This window comes from Bubalus kerabau, chromosome 4, assembly GCF_029407905.1.
Source record: "Bubalus kerabau isolate K-KA32 ecotype Philippines breed swamp buffalo chromosome 4, PCC_UOA_SB_1v2, whole genome shotgun sequence".
In the NCBI taxonomy this organism is placed as follows: domain Eukaryota; kingdom Metazoa; phylum Chordata; class Mammalia; order Artiodactyla; family Bovidae; genus Bubalus; species Bubalus kerabau.
In genome coordinates, this window is record NC_073627.1 from 100,261,745 (window position 1) to 100,278,368 (window position 16,624).

Genomic DNA, 16,624 nt, shown 5'->3' on the forward strand with positions numbered 1-16,624 from the left:
TTGTAGGAAGGAGCCAGAAGGGGCAAAGTTAGTAGTAGGAGATGGGAGGAAAGAAGCAGGAGGGAGGTGAAGCAAGGACCAGGCCATGGGTCAAAGGGTGCCTTCTGACTCTAGATGCTGAAAAAGGCAAAGAAGTGGCTGTTTCTTCAGAGTCTCCAAGAGGTATCAGCTCTGCTGACACCGTGGCTTCGACACACCGTGACTGACTTTGGATTTCTAACCTCCAACTGTCAGGTAGTAAAACTGCTTCCTTGCAAGTCACAAAGTCTATGGTAGTTTGTTACAGCAGTAATAAAAAAGTAATAATCTAGTTGTAGCATAATTAGTTACTCAAATAATGGAGATTAAATGAAGTAAAAGAATGTATTTAATTTCAAATGCTAACCTAAAAATGTAGCATGGGAAAAGTAGGAGTTTTCACCCTAGCCCAACTCTAACTATCCTGCTGCTGCTGCTAAGTCGCTTCAGTCGTGTCCAACTCTGTGTGACCACAGGCTCCTCCGTCCCTGAGATTCTCCAGGCAAGAACACTGGAGTGGGTTGCCATTTCCTTCTCCAATGCATGAAAGTGAAAAGTGAAAGTGAAGTCGCTCAGTCATGTCCAACTCTTCGACACCCCATGGACTGCAGCCTACCAGGCTCCTCCGTCCATGGGATTTTCCAGGCAAGAGTACTGGAGTGGGGTGCCACTGCTTTCTCCGGTAACTATACTAATGGTTACTCAAACCAGATACAGAAACGTCCAACCTCTTGTTAACTTTAAAGTTGAGGGGGCAAGTTTTCACTTTTTTCAAGAAATGTGAGGAAAAAATGTGCACATTCAACACTGAATGTCTGCTGGTTAGCATGGTACAAATAAATTGGGGAACCTCCTGATAATTTAAACACATGATTATTTTCTCTGTGGAGCCGGTCATGATTTGGGCATTTTTGACTGATCAAGTCCACATAATCGCATAGCATAGGATGTGCTTCTGCCTATTGGCAAGTGTTATCATTGTGACTTGAACTCCTGGAAGAAATAGAGTTAATTCAGATGTAACAGACTTCTAGTTTGAGAAGTTCACTAGACTTCTTAAAATTTTCATTATGGTGCTAGTTTTGTTACTAAAGGGAAGTTCTTGTATAAGTTACTAAAAACACTTGTAAAGGTGGTGTGACTTACGAAGCACTGTTTTTGGTTAATATGAATTATCATCTGTGAATGTGTGATCCATCCCCAATTTGCTCTAAAAACACTTAAGTTTTAATCGTGTCTACAATTCAAGTAAAGAGTGTGATATAGGATAGAAACTACATGCAAATGAAGCGGATTCTCTGTGAATCATGATGGCAGCTGGGTGGTGCTGTTTGTACCAGTGCACGGGTTCTTATCTAAGCATGTGAAATGCTCTTCCTTTTAAACATGCTAGAAATCAGTTTCTCTTGACTTTATACAGGATCCAACGCAAAATAATTAAATGCTATGCCATAACATACTGCCGGGAGCCGGCATATTGCATATTGAGTGCATATTGCATATTGAGTGCAGCACTTTCCAAAGCATCATCTTTCAGGATCTGGAATAGCTCAACTGGAATTCTATCACTGCCGGGAGCCAGCGTGAGGCACTCCGCCCATGACAAAGGTCATGAGGAAGGAGGCTCGGCATAGGCAAAGGTGGGATCGAGCCTCAGGAGTCCCCCTGGAAATTCTCGAGCATCTACCCCCGAAACCAGAGTCTGCCTACTTTCTGCTTTGTGCTTTCACCTACACCTCTGACTTTACGGGGGGCTGTCCCCCACTACCTCTCTCTGAAAAGAGAGTTAGCTTACAGCTCCAGTTAATAATTCCTGGATGTGACAGTGTTTCAACCTACAAACTCCTTTGGAAATCCTCTAGCCTGCCTGAGTGGGTTTTTCCGGCCACATGTGATTGTTCAGAGCCTCCCAACTGTGAGAGGCAGGAGATGTTCTAAACTGCCTAAACACAGATTCCTTTGAGTAGTTAAAAGATTGATTAGAAATTGTATTGGTGAAGGGTTTTTCACTTGTTGGGCCAATGTTTGCTGCTAAGTCTCCATACTCCTTACCTACTGTGTCCTTGGCAGTGTATTGATTGATATAATGGGTGTATAGAAATGTAAAATGCCGCTTTGTCCAATGCTTTTCGGAAGGCTGGCGCCTGACTTTGGAATAATCACCTTTAGAGAAAAATAAGTTTCTTAAAATGTTAACAGGCCTCCGGGCAAGAAGATGATGTCAATCACCTGAACTTTTGCATATGATAAGTTTGAAAGCCTGGCTTCGATTAGGACCAGGAACTGCTGTCCTTGCATGACTCCACCCCTTCCCCTATTATCCTCTATGCATACCTTAAGGTATAAAAACTACTTTGGAAAATAAAGTGCGGGCCTTGTTCACTGAAACTTGGTCTCCCCATGTCACTCTCTCTCCCAAATTCCAGCTGAGTGTCCATCTGGAGCGCGGATGTCCTCTGCGACCATTTATTTGCCTGGGCTTCTAAGACCCACTCGAGAAGGTGTCTAAGGTGGGGCACCTTCCGCTATTCGAGAGGGCGCCTGTGGCCTCCATGGTCAGAGCTAACCTGGTGTCACGGGTTATATTGATTTTCCGCGTAAACCAAGCCACTCAGCTTCTTTTCTCCACTGAATTTTCCTACTGAGCTATCCTTATTTCAGCCGCTTTTCTCCACTGAATTTCCTCACTGAGCTATCCTCATTCTATTACTCTTTGAATCTTTGATGAATAAATAAATATAAATAGGTCGCCGACGCCGTCCCCGCTTCGAATACCCTGGATCAGCCGGGGCTGGACCCCGGCAACATACTTTGTCAGTTTCTAAAGGTGAGTTTATCAGAAGTTTTGGACAGTTGCTTCAAAAATTAGTGGAAAATTCAAAATATATACAGAAACAGATAATATTCCAGTGTTCCATCATCAATGGCCATCTACTTATGGCCTATTTTGTGTCATGTCATCTATTATCCCCTTCTTTCCAACTACTCTCAACATGCTAGTTTGCTGGTTTATACTCCAGCTTTTATCATCGTAATAGCTTCAGAGCTCTTCAGCTGATTCTGATAATTAGCTTTTAAAAATTACCTTCTTAAAGAAACTTTAGTCTGCTCTTTTTCTTAGCTTTTTTTCAGTTATTTTGTTAACCACATAATTGTTTTCCATATTATTGTTTGATTTCTCTTTTTTAATACTGAATATGTAAAACAAAAATCCTTTAGAGAGAACCTACAATAGATTTTCTATCTGCATAGGTTGATAGCTCTTGAGAGAGTCATCTTTTCTACTAAACTGTTGCAATTTTTCAGTTCTAATGAGGTGGATGAAACTGGAGCCTATTATACAGAGTGAAGTAAGCCAGAAAGAAAAACACCAATACAGTGTACTAACGCATATATATGGAATTTAGAAAGATGGTAACAATAACCCTGTATACGAGACAGCAAAAGAGACACTGATGTATAGAACAGTCTTATGGACTCAGGGAGAGGGTGAGAAGATTTGGGAGAATGGCATTGAAACATGTATACTATCATGTATGAAACGAGTCGCCAGTCCAGGTTCGATGCACGATACTGGATGCTTGGGGCTAGTGCACTGGGACAACCCAGAGGGATGGTATGAGGAGGGAGGAGGGTTCAGGATGGCGAACACATGTATATCTGTGGCGGATTCATTTTGATATTTGGCAAAACTAATACAATTATGTAAAGTTTAAAAATAAAATAAAATTTAGAAATCAAAAAAATAAATAAATAAAATGGACATCTATTTTTAAACACTTAAGAATAACTTAAGAGCAACAAGGTTGGATTTAAAATTTAAATTTAGAACAGTGTATTAATTTCCAGTTTCTTAAAGTAGTAGATTATCTAAATCAGAACCATGTCCACTGTGACATTCCAGGGCAACTGCTCGATTCAGGAGTTCCTGTGGTCCAAGGCAATGTAAAGACTGTGATCTTGATAATTCAGAAGCTCTAATCCAGTTTGTCTAAACCTAGGTGTTAGATCTGGTAGGGAGCTCTATAGAGGACTAACAGAAGGACTCAGAGAAGTCTGGAAATGTTCTTCCCGTAAGTTCTCAGTAACTACCCAAACAGAAACCCAGACAAATCCTGTAGTACAGACTTCTGGGCTGTCTGTCATGTGTAGAGGGAAAGGAACAGATTTTTTTTTTTCCCCTACTAGGTACAAGCCTGCTGCTCTTAAAGTTGTGTCTGAAGTATGTAGCCTTCTCCACATGAGGTAATTCAACTACCAGAGTAATCCTCTTATCTTTGGAGACTTTCTGCCTAAAATGATTTGATGGCTTTTAATTATCATGAAAATAAAACCTAATATTTTTAAATCAGCTTTATAAATCCTGTATAACCAGGGTGTACTTCTCTTAACCTCCCTTGAATATTTAGGTACTACCCAACCGGACTGCTTCCTGCCTCTGAAATACAAATGGTCTTTTCTCCTCCTTAAACCTCTTATGTCTTATTGTCCCCATGTGGCCCTTTTTTTTCTGTCATCCAAGATATGATAGTCCTGATGCGTTTTGAATCATAAAGGAGTGGGCAATGAGAAAACACACTTAGCAAGCTGGAGGAAGGAGTTGAAATGCTTGACAGAGGCTGAGGATAAATGTGTATGTGTTCCTCCTTCCTGCTACAGCTTTCTGTTAACCCCCACCTCAGCTCGATTTTGCTGTTTCTTTTCTCCTTTCTCTCACTGTCATGCCAAACTGTGAGAAAAGGCTGAGATAATGGGCCCTGTGATTATATGTTTTGTTACTTGTTATGTGACTTTTTTGTTGGATAGAAACTGTCCCCTGCTTTTGTCTCCTTGGGAATCCTAATTTTCTTTTGGAAATAAGTCTTATAATGTGGTGAGGTATTTGCCCCTCCTTCCATTCTAAAAACAAAAAACAAAATAAAGTCATCTTCATCTCTTCTGTGCTTTCTGGCTTCTGAACTCCGTTCTCCAGACCATCATTTTAGGACCTTTGACTAGCTGTTCTGCGTTTTGACATTTAACTATTTGCTGTCAGTTCAAATAGTTTGTCCTCACGTATCATGTTTTCTTACTTGTTGGCCATAGAATATATAATTTTCTAATAATAAAAAAATTTCTATTATTTCTAATAATATTAGAGATTTTCTAATCTTACTGCAAAATGAAGTTGTAGTAATTGCCCTCTTGAATGAGGCTACTGGAAATCACCATCACCTTTAATCAAATATCTAATTTCACTGAAAGTTGATGCTGCTGCTGCTAAGTCGCCTCAATCGTGTCCGACTCTGTGCGACCCCATAGACGGCAGCCCATCAGGCTCCCCCGTCCCTGGGATTCTCCAGGCAAGAACACTGGAGTGGGTTGCCATTTCCTTCTCCAGTGCATGAAAGTGGAAAGTGAAAGTGAAGTCGCTCAGTCGTGTCCGGTTCTTTGCAACCCCATGAACTGTAGCCCACCAGGCTCCTCCGTCTATGGGATTTTCCAGCCAAGAGTACTGGAGTGGGGTGCCATTGCCTTCTACAGAAAGTTGATGAGTGGCCTTTAAATGTCCTGACTTGGCACTTGTTCATGCAGTCAGTCCTCACAATCATGCATTCATCATTTTATTGAAGGATAGCAGGTTGCCTCATAAAATCTTTAAGATTTAAAATTGTGCTTCTACTTAGTGTAAAATCCTTAACTCTTTATGTGTATAACTATTCTCATAAGCATTAGAGAAAACTTTTCTCACTATTCTAATTGGGATTTTTGCACAGAAGATTCTCTAATATGATATAAAATTCTAAAATTCTGTGCAAGATTAAAAAAAGTATCAGTTTATTTCAAGCATAGTTTCCATCTCTTGCCATTTTTCAGGCATGGTGTGCATAAAACAATATTAGTTAACAATGCTGAGTTACCTTTCAACTTCTTGCATTCCTTCAAGCTGTGGATATTGATCATTTTTAATTTTTAAATAACAAAAGTGAGATCACATGGGCAATCAAAGCTACCTAATGGCATTAAAAGAGTTAACACTTCTAAAATCTTTTCCAATCCTGTTAAACTTTGAGTTATGTGTGACTTTAGCAAAGTCCATGAATTTCAGGTTCCTCATCTAAATAATCATCTTTTAGGATCACTATGGGTTACATGATGCAGCATGTAGAATTATGGGGCTTACATTCTTAGACATAATTGTCTCATGCTATTCCTTCCCTCTCTTAACCTCTGTCCTGTATGATCTTCAGCATCTTAAGAAAAAGGATTGTTACAGTTTAGTGAACAGGTTATTTTAAAACAGGGTGGGAAGAAACTTACAGATCTAGACACTCCTTTATCTTCTGTGCCTGGGTTCAACTTGGCTTACCTTCTAATTGGTAAGGACTCTTATTTATATCATGTTACTGCTATACTACTACTAATGATAATGATCATTGTTAACACTCACTGCAGTGCATGTAATCCTTACAAGCTGAGAGTCAATATTTATATCTACAATGTACATATGGTAAAACCAAGGGAAAGGATGCTGCTGCTGCTGCTGCTGCTAAGTCGCTTCAGTCGTGTCCGACTCTGTGCGACCCCATGGACGGCAGCCCACCAGGTTCCCCCGTCCCTGGGATTCTCCAGGCAAGAACACTGGAGTGGGTTGCCATTTCCTTCTCCAATGCATGAAAGTGAAAAGTGAAAGTGAAGCCGCTTAGTCGTGTCCCACTCTTAGCGACCCCATGGACTGCAGCCTACCAGGCTCCTCCGTCCATGGGATTTTCCAGGCAAGAGTACTGGAGTCGGGTGCCATTGCCTTCTCCAGGATGCTGAGAGTTGCCCAAAGTGTCCAAATAAGCTCCCAGGTGGTCTGACTATGAATGTGACACTGAAAGGTTACCTCTCCCTGTCCCTCGTATTTTCTCTCCGCAGCATAGCATAGGGAAGAGCTTGTCTTTGGAGGCCTGCTGTCTGGGGTTAAATCCTGGTGGTGGTCTCCAGTGTGTGAGCTTGAGACTCTAAACTTTTCTGTGACTCAATTTATGATCTGTAAAATGAGTAGCATTTATAAGACCTTACTGAAGAAGTATATTTAAGTGCTTTGTCAATGGTTGGCACAAGAAAAATGATGAATAAGTTAGCTATTTCTGCCAATGGTTAGAAACACCCATTGTCTTTTCTTCTCTGCTTTGAGGCTCTCTTGAAAGCATTCATGTAAATTTTCTTTCTTTTTTTTTTTTTCGAAGTAAGACTTTTTTTTCCTTCCGTGATCCTTAGAAGCAGTTAGTTACCACTAACCAGTAGGAGTCTGCAGCCCAAGATGACCATAATACAGGACTTCCTCTTAAACTCCCTTGGTCCCATTCATGACTTACCTAAAAGTATGTAACGCCCAGCCTGACTACACTATATTAAAGTGAATTCAGATAACGAACAGGACTTTTTTTTTTTTAGAGGACACTGTTTTAATGGCTCTAGCTTTTATGGAGAAGAATTTATTTAGCCCTTTTAAAGCTCTAAAATGGAAGCTAGATCTTTTTCCTCCTAAGGCCTTTCCTCACTGACATAACAAAGGCCTGCCCTAGAAACGATTCTAATAAAAATTATGTTTGAAAGAATGGAATGACTTAACAAAACATCTAGCAAAAGTTGATTAGAATATTTCCTGATATTTTGGATATGCCAAAAAGAGAATAAACTGTGGAAAATTCTGAAAAAGATGGGAATACCAGACCACCTGACCTGCCTCTTGAGAAATCTGTATGCAGGTTAGGAAGCAACAGTTAGAACTGGACATGGAACAACAGACTTGTTACAAATAGGAAAAGGAGTACGTCGAGGCTGTATAATGTCACCCTGCTTATTTAACTTATATGCCGAGTACATCATGAGAAACACCGGGCTGGAGGCAGCACAAGCTGGAATCAAAATTGCTGGGAGAAATATCAATAACCTCAGAGGATATGGCAGAAAGTAAAGAAGAACAAAAGAGCCTCTTGATAAAGTGAAAGAGGAGAGTGAAGAAGTTGGCTTAAAGCTCAACATTCAGAAAACTAAGATCATGGCATCCAGTCCCATTACTTCATGGCAAAGAGATGGGGAAACAGTGGAAACAGGCTGGCTTTTTATTTTTCTGGGCTCCAAAATCACTGCAGATGGTGACTGCAGCCATGAAATTAAAAGACGCTTACTCCTTGGAAAGAAAGTTATGACTAACCTAGACAGCAAGTTAAAAAGCAGAGACATTACTTTGCCATCAAAGGTCCGTCTAGTCAAGACTATGGTTTTTTCCAGTATTCATGTATGCATGTGAAAGTTGGACTGTAAAGAAAGCTGAGTGCTAAAGAATTGATGCTTTTGAACTGTGGTGTTGGAGAAGACTCTTGAGAGTCCCCTGGACTGCAAGGAGGTCCAGCCAGTCAATCCTAAAGAAGCTCAATCCTGAGTGTTCATTGGAAGGACTGATGTTGAAGCTGAAACTCCAATACTTTGGCCACCTGATGCAAAGAGCTGACTCATTTGAAAAGACCCTGATGCTGGGAAAGATTGAAGGCAGGAGGAGAAGGGTCAACAGAGGATGAGATGGTTGGATGGCATCACCGACTCAATGGACATAAGTTTGAGTAAACTCCAGGAGTTGGTGACAGACAGGGAGGCCTGGCGTGCTTCAGTCCATGGGGTCACAAAGAGTCAGACATGACTGAGTGACTGAACTGACTGAAAAGGAGAAAATCACTAGATCTATAGATGAAACTGTCTGAAGAATAATTGAATTTGGCAAGTACAGTTGACCCTTTGTATCTGCAGGTTCCACATCTGCAACTATGGATCAAAGATTTTCAAACATCCCAGGGAATTTCACAAAAGCATAATATGAGTCTGCCATTCTGATAACTATTTACATAGCATCTACATTGTATTTTAGATATTATAAGTAATCTAGAGAATTACTTAAATTCTTAAATCTAATTTAAAGAATAAATCATGTATATAGATTATATGCAGATTCCACATTGTATAAAAGGAACGTAGGCATCCATAGATTTTGGTATTCATGAGAGTCTTGAAACCAATCCCCCTTGAATAGCAAGGGACACACATACATGGCTGCCTATATAAGTTAGTCTAGAATATGTTACATATAATTCAGGAATTGAGAAGAAACTTTCCTGTCATGCTAAAATAATAGTCTCAGGTCTCACTTTCTTCTCTAGGTATACAAGAAGAATTGTTGGCATAGATGGCTTCTTATCTACAAGGTCAACAACTCAAAGCTATTAAAATCAGTGATGATATACATTCCCTGCAAATATCATAGACGATGATAACATAGGTATATGCAGTCCCCAGTTCTACCTCAAATAACAAAAATTTTATCATACCTTTGTATAAATGGTCATCAGATTTACCTAACACTATATTGCATGGCTTATTTATTATTTCACTTGATTTTTATATTAGCATAATATGCATTTATACTCAGGTTTGCCTGCCTCCTACTTCCCAGTGTCATAACATTTATCACACTGTATTACCAGTCAATTAAGTAATCATCATCAGGGCAAAAGCAATACTTGGTCCAGGCTTTAGTTCACAACTTGGAGCACAGTGCCTGTTATCTTGTGGGCTTCACTTAATGTCTGACTGGATCTTTACTAATCTGTTGGGAAGTTTAAACCTTTTGTGGAAATAGGCTAACTTTATCATACCTTTCCTGAGTGACTAAAAATAGAAAGAAAAAAAGACACCAGAAAGTCTTTCTGATTTATTCCAAGATTCAGTCAAAACCATCATTTCACCAAATACATTGTCCACCATTTCTCAAACAAGGAATGAATGAGGAAGGCATGTTTGCTGTATCTCAAATTTCTTGGTTTTTTAATTTGTAATTCTAGAGTTGGAAGATACATACGCTGGTATAGTTGAGAAAATAATGTCTCCTTGTGAGACACTTAAAAATACAAATTGTAAATATATGCATATGTTTAAGTGATATTGGATGCTCACTTAACCTAAGCTTTAATTCACTGGTGAAAGGGAATATTGATATTAAACTACTAATAGATTTTTTGAGGATTTTGAGAAAATTCATGCTAAGCCTTCAACAATAATAGTATTAGCCAATAACATGTAAATATATATCCATTTTCAGTTCAGTTCAGTCGCTCAGTCATGTGCGACTCTTTGCAACCCCATGGACCTCAGCATGCCAGGCCTCCCTGTCCATCACCAACTCCCAGAGTTGACTCAAACTCATGTCTATTGAGTTGATGATGCCATCCAACCATCTCATTCTCTGTCATCCCCTTCTCCTCCCACCTTCAGTCTTTCCCAGCATAGGATCTTTTACAATGAGTCAGCTCTTTGCATCAGGTGGCTAAGTATTGGAATTTCAGCTTCAGCATCAGTCCTTCCAATGAATATTCAGGACTGATTTCCTTTGGGATAGACTGGTTGGATCTCCTTGCAGTCATAATTATGACAATGTCAAATGAACATGACACTTCATATGTTTCCATCTTTTCCCTATCTCTTCTCTGCCTTAAGATATATGCTCTATGAGCATCAAAGTTATTGTTTCAGAACACACTTTGATGCTTCTAATCCACTACCATTAGTGATGCTGTCTTTTCTACTGGGAATAACCTCTTGTTTGAATTCACCATAGTATGCATTCATCACTTAGTATGCTAAAAGCTCCCAGGAACAGATGCCTCATGCATATTACTTGGTGTATATGTGTTTTGATTGCATCTTTACATTATTTTTATCATATTATACATCTCCACACATCCTACATTGCTCTTGTCCAATATTATACTCTATTATACTCACACAGTTTCATGTGTTTTAAAGGAAATGATTATGTCTTGATATGTTCTATACCCATATATGCTTCAATAAATGTTAAATGAAAAGATAAAAGATAAGTAAAAGGGTTTTGAAACATCTCCATCCTTTTATATTAATGGAATTCTCACTGTAGGGGCAATACTGGGACTTTTATCGTGATTATGCATGTGATACAACTGAGACTCAGTGATGGATCCAAGAATATATCAAGAGCCTTATTTTAAATAATCCATTCTGGAATTTTAATGTAATATGACGAGCTACAGTACCACAGTGGATACATATCAGACATACAGCTGAAGGAGTGAATTGTAGACAATCTAAATCATCTTACATTTTCCTATTTTACCTTGTTTGCAAAAATTTATATATATATATATATATATATATAACAGAAATAATTTGCCCTTAGATACAGATCTGTATCCAAAGAGATTTTCAAAATCACCTCTTGTATTCAGCATTTTGTTAGGTTTTATTTTATGTTTCCAGAATTTTAGACGCACTATGAAGAGGGCTAAGCTCTCATCTAAGCATGGGGGAAAGAATAATGTTAATATAACTGAGAAAAACATCATGGCCAGGACTGATGTTCTACTTCCTTTTCTATGTGCCACTCCCACCCCTCAAATAAATTCTGCAGAAGACAAACTGCTTTTGTTCCCCCCCAAAATTGCTATTTAATTTACTTATTTAAAAAATGTTATTGAAGTATACTTGATTTACAGTGTTTTAATTTCTGCTGCACAACAAAGTGACTCAGTGTGAAAGTATCATTGCTCAGTTGTGTCTGATTCTTTGTGACTCCATGAACTATAGCTGGTCAGGTTCCTCTGTCCATGGAATTCTCCAGGCAAGGATACTGGAGTGAGTAGCCATTTCCTTCTCCAGGAGATCTTCCTGATCCAGGGATCGAACTCAAGTCTCCCACTTTGCAGGCAGATTCTTTTCTATCTAGGTCAGTAGTTCAGTTCAGTTGCTCAGTCGTGTCCGACTCTTTGCAACCCCATGGACTGCAGCACGCCGGGCTTCCCTGTCCTTCACCATCTCCCTGAGCTTGCTCAAACCCATGTACATCGAGTTGGTGATGCCATCCAACCATCTCATCCTCTGTCGTCCCCTTCTCTTCTTCCCTTCAATCTTTCCCAGCATCAGGGTCCTTTCAAATTAGTCAGTTCTTTGCATCAGGTGGCCTAAGTAGGAAAACCATATATATATATATATATATGTATGTGTGTGTATATGTGTGTGTATTCTTTATTATATTTTCCATTATGGTTTATCACTGTTGATATAGCCTGTGCTATACATTAGGACCTTGTTGTGAAAAGCTGTTGCTGAACCATGAAAAGACGCCAGGATTCTTAGCCTCTGGAGGAGATGAATTCAATCCGGGGCCAGAGATGAGGCTTGACTGCTCAGAGCTTTTGTGTAATAAAGTTTTATTAAAATATAAAGGAGATAGATAGAGAAAGCTTCTGACATAGGCATCAGAACAGGGCAGAAAAAATACACCCCTGCTAGTTTTTAGCTGGAGATTATATAGTCACTAGCAGTCTGTTAATGAAAGAAAGGAATATCTGAAAACTCAGAGAATGGCACCAGGTCCCTCATCCATAAGATGTATTCTGGGATAATCTTGGCACTAGATGAGTCATCCCGGGCCACAAAATGATTCACTTGAATCTTGTAGAAAGTTAAATTATCGTACAAATAGTTTCGTTTACATAGATTAGGGGAACAATGTCTGAGTATAACATAATGGTTTGTCAGTTCTGAGCCATTAGAGTCTGGATTATATGCACAGTATATTAACATAGCTTAATACAAACATTTCCATAAGAAAAATGCATTGGTTAACTCAAGATTTGAGAATAGTTAACTTCAGGTGGAACCAGGTGTCATTATAGCAACACAGTATTTTAAGAGAAACCTCCTTTTTAAATTTGTATAGAGAAGGGAAAAAAATATATCACTGGTTTGTGTCCTCCTGCCACTTAAGAGCGGAGAAGGCAATGGCACCCTACTCCAGTACTCTTGCCTGGAAAATCCCATGGACGGAGGAGCCTGGTGGGCTGCAGTCCATGGGGTCACGAAGAGTCGGACACGACTGAGCGACTTCATTTTCACTTTTCACTTTCATGCATTGGAGAAGGAAATGGCAACCCACTCCAGTGTTCTTGCCTGGAGAATCCCAGGGACGGGGGAACCTGGTGGGTGCCATCTATGGGGTCGCACAGCGTCTGACACGACTAAAGCGACTTAGCAGCAGCAGCCGCTTAAGAGAGAGCTGAAAAATGTCTGACACTTGCAGCCTATTTCCTCCGTATGGAGACCTCTGGCCTTCCTGCCTGTTGCCCTCTCAGTTGTTTATCAAAAAACTTTTTTAATATAGTTCACACTTTAGGTTTCAAAGGAATGGGCAAAGATAAAGTAATAATTTTAACACAGATTAAAGTGTAAAAACAATGATATTTTGTAAGGGGAAAGATGAGTTGTATTTCCATTACCCTAAATTAGAGATTCTGTTAATGAAACATGTCCTTTCCACGTAGAAATTGCATGACAATTATAGGGTGAACTCAGGAAATTAGTTTAAAGCAGATAATCCTGAATTATCTTTGTCACTATAAGATCCTTGTTTCTCCATGTAATTACATGTGAATTATAGTTTAAAATGTTAATAAAGAACCCACCTAAATTACTGACACATTATAGAAATGCCTCTTCCTTAAGTACTTCCCACTGTGATTATTTTCATCTTAAAACATTGATCCAAGTACACATGGGACTTTTGATGGACATTTTAAGCTGCAAAGCTTTTTGATTTTGTATTTTACTTTCAGTATTTTTTCTAAAATTCTATTTGTGTGAACAACTTGCCTTTTTTTTCTTTTTTTGTAGTTCTCTAAATGAATTATGGAGACAAAACAAAACTGGCAATACTCTTCCTCTAATATTCAAACCATCGAGCAATTTGGCTTTAGATTCAGGAAGAAAATCTTTTTATAAAGAAGGGATTCTATTACCCCTTATGGGCCACAAATACTGTAGAATCGAATACAGAAACACACTGTGTTAACACTTTAGGGTTTCTACAGCTCACTACTTCAGCTCTATGTCTGCTATGTATGCTTACCCTGTGTACCTATCCTACTGCTGGGCAGAGAACATGCTGGATTGAAATAACACTGTCGGCAGAAAAAACTCACTCCAAAGTGCATTCAATGTAATCTATTTCCCCTTTTTGGAGATATACCCAAAATGTACTTTTGTCTGCTTTCACTTTTCCTTTGGTTTTAGCCCATGTGCTTAATTCAGGTCCTTTCATCCACCTGCCTAAGGACCATTTTTGCCTGGATAATTTTGATGTCTAATTATAAAACCCCAATTAAACTCACTTCCAAGCCTGCTTTTCCTACCTTTGAGATTCCCTGATAATATCACCAATTTCTAGTCACACAAATCATCTGTAGTGACTGTATCAGTTTACATTCCTAGCTATTGCTCTGCATTTTCAACACTTTGTTGTTGTTGTTGTTTTTTAGTTTTAGCCATTCTAGAAGGAAGATGTATTGTGTCTAATAGGTATATTGTCTTAATTTTTTTCTTTATTTAATGCAAATGATATTGCTAGTCTTTTGTTTGGCATCTACTTATTTTCTCTGAAGTGCTCAGATACCTGTTTTTCACTAGGCTGGTTTACTTACCATTGAGTTTTAAGACTTCTTTGTATATTTGATAAAAGTTATTTGTCAGATAAGTGCTTTGTTAATATTCCCAAACTGCAGCTTCTTCGATTCTCTCATTGGTCCTTTTAAAGAATAGAATTCTTTTAGTTATGTTAAAGTACAATTTATCATTTTTGTCCCTCATTGGCATATCACGCTTTTGGTGTTGTAGCTGAATTAATCACTGCTGAATTCAAGGTTACATAAATTTTCTGTGTTCTAGAAGTTTTACATACTTGTTTACTATTTAGATCTATAATCCAATTTTAATCAGATATTTTGAAAGAAGAGCTATGTCTAGATTTTAAATATGTGTTTTTAACATGAGTGTCCAATTGTTCCAGTATAACTTATTTAAAAGTTATCCTTTTTTGATTCAGTTGTCACTGCATTCATTAGATATCAGTTAGATTCATCTGAATCTGTTTCTGATCTCTCTATTCTGTTCTTTTAATCTATATGTGTTATTTCATCACTACCATGTTATCTTGATTTTTGTAGCTTTTTAGTAAGTCTTGAAGTTGGGTTGTTTGAGTGTTCATGCTTTGTTCTTATTATCGTGTTTTCTAGTCTGGATCTTTTCATCTTTATATATGAATTTTAGAATTTGTTAATATCTACAAAATAGCTTGCTGGAATATTGATTGAGTTCATTACATCTATATATCAAGTTGGGAAGAAATGACATATTAACAAGTGAATCTTCTCATCCATGAACATGGAATATCTCTTCATTTATTTAAATCTTCATTGATTTTTCCAATAGAATTTTAAATCTCCTATTAAATTTATAAATGCTTCAATTTTTAGTCTATAAGTGGTACTTGGTTTTTCATTTCAAATTCCTAGTCCCTAAGGCGATGGCACCCTACTCCAGTACTCTTGCCTGGAAAATCCCATGGATGGAGGAGCCTGGTAGGCTGCAGTCCATGGGGTTGCTAAGAGTTGGACACGACTGAGCGACTTCACTTTTATTTTTCACTTTCATGCATTGGGGAAGGAAATGGCAATGCACTCCAGTGTTCTTGCCTGGAGAATCCCAGGGATGGGGGAGCCTGGTGGGCTGCCGTCTTTGGGGTCTCACAGAGTTGGACACGACTGAAGCGACTTAGCGCAGCAGCAGCAGCAGCAGTGCTTTATAGAAAAACAATTACATTTTGTATGTTAACCTTATATCCTTATATTCTATAACCTTAGTATGACTGCTTAGTCCAGTAGTTTTTGTTTAAATTATTTGGGATTTCATATAGAGACACTCATGTCCTCTGTCAACAAAAGTTGTTTTTGTTCTTTCTAGATCTATGTACCTTTATTTCCTTTATTTCATTTGGGAGTACTTCCATTAAGATATTGAGAGTGATAGTGAGGGGGAATCCATGACTTGTTCCCTATCTTAGGGGAAGAGTTTGTTCACTGGTAAGTACATTACCTGTAGCATTTTTTGGGTAGATATCCTTTATCAAGTTAAGGAAGTTTTCCTCTGTTCCTAATTTGCTGTAAGCTTTTATCATGAAGGGTGCTGAGTTTTATTGTGTGATCTTTCTGTATCAGTTGATGGCAGTTTCCTTTTGCCTATTGATATGATGGATTATATTAGATTTTCTTACGTTAGGTTAACATGTATACCTGGAGTAAATTCTACTTGGCCATGGTATATAGTTATTTGTATACCTTGTTGAATTTTATTTGATAATATTTTGATAATTTTTGCATGTTGTTGATGAGACAGATTGGCCAGTAGTTTTCCCTTCTTGAAATTTCTTTATCTGGTTGTGGTATTTTATGGTCTCCTGGAAAGAGGTAGTGAGTATTCTGTTTGTTTCTGGTTTGTAATTTCAATGATCATACTTTATTTTCAGATGTCCAATTTGAATATGTTTATAAATTTGCCTGGTGATTGCTTTTTTTCTCATTTGCTTTGTGTAAAACTTTAATAATACACTTTACAGTCTGTATCTATGTGGACTATCCCTTGTATCAATTGGTATTTTGTAATTTTGGATTGTGCATTGTTTGACAGAACTTTATTGTGGGATTTTTGTTTTTATGACTGG

General features: G+C 38.3%; 1 long non-coding RNA gene across 3 annotated transcripts in view; it reads left to right on the forward strand.

The window, feature by feature from the left end:
• The window catches only part of LOC129650016 (uncharacterized), a 421,016-nt gene continuing 404,392 nt past the window's right edge, over positions 1-16,624 (forward strand). For 2 of the 3 annotated variants that reach the window (XR_008713531.1, XR_008713532.1), the window contains exon 1: positions 2-234. This is a non-coding gene — a long non-coding RNA (uncharacterized LOC129650016). Of the gene's footprint in view, positions 235-16,624 lie in introns of all 3 variants that reach the window. The other variant, XR_008713533.1, reaches the window with a different exon arrangement.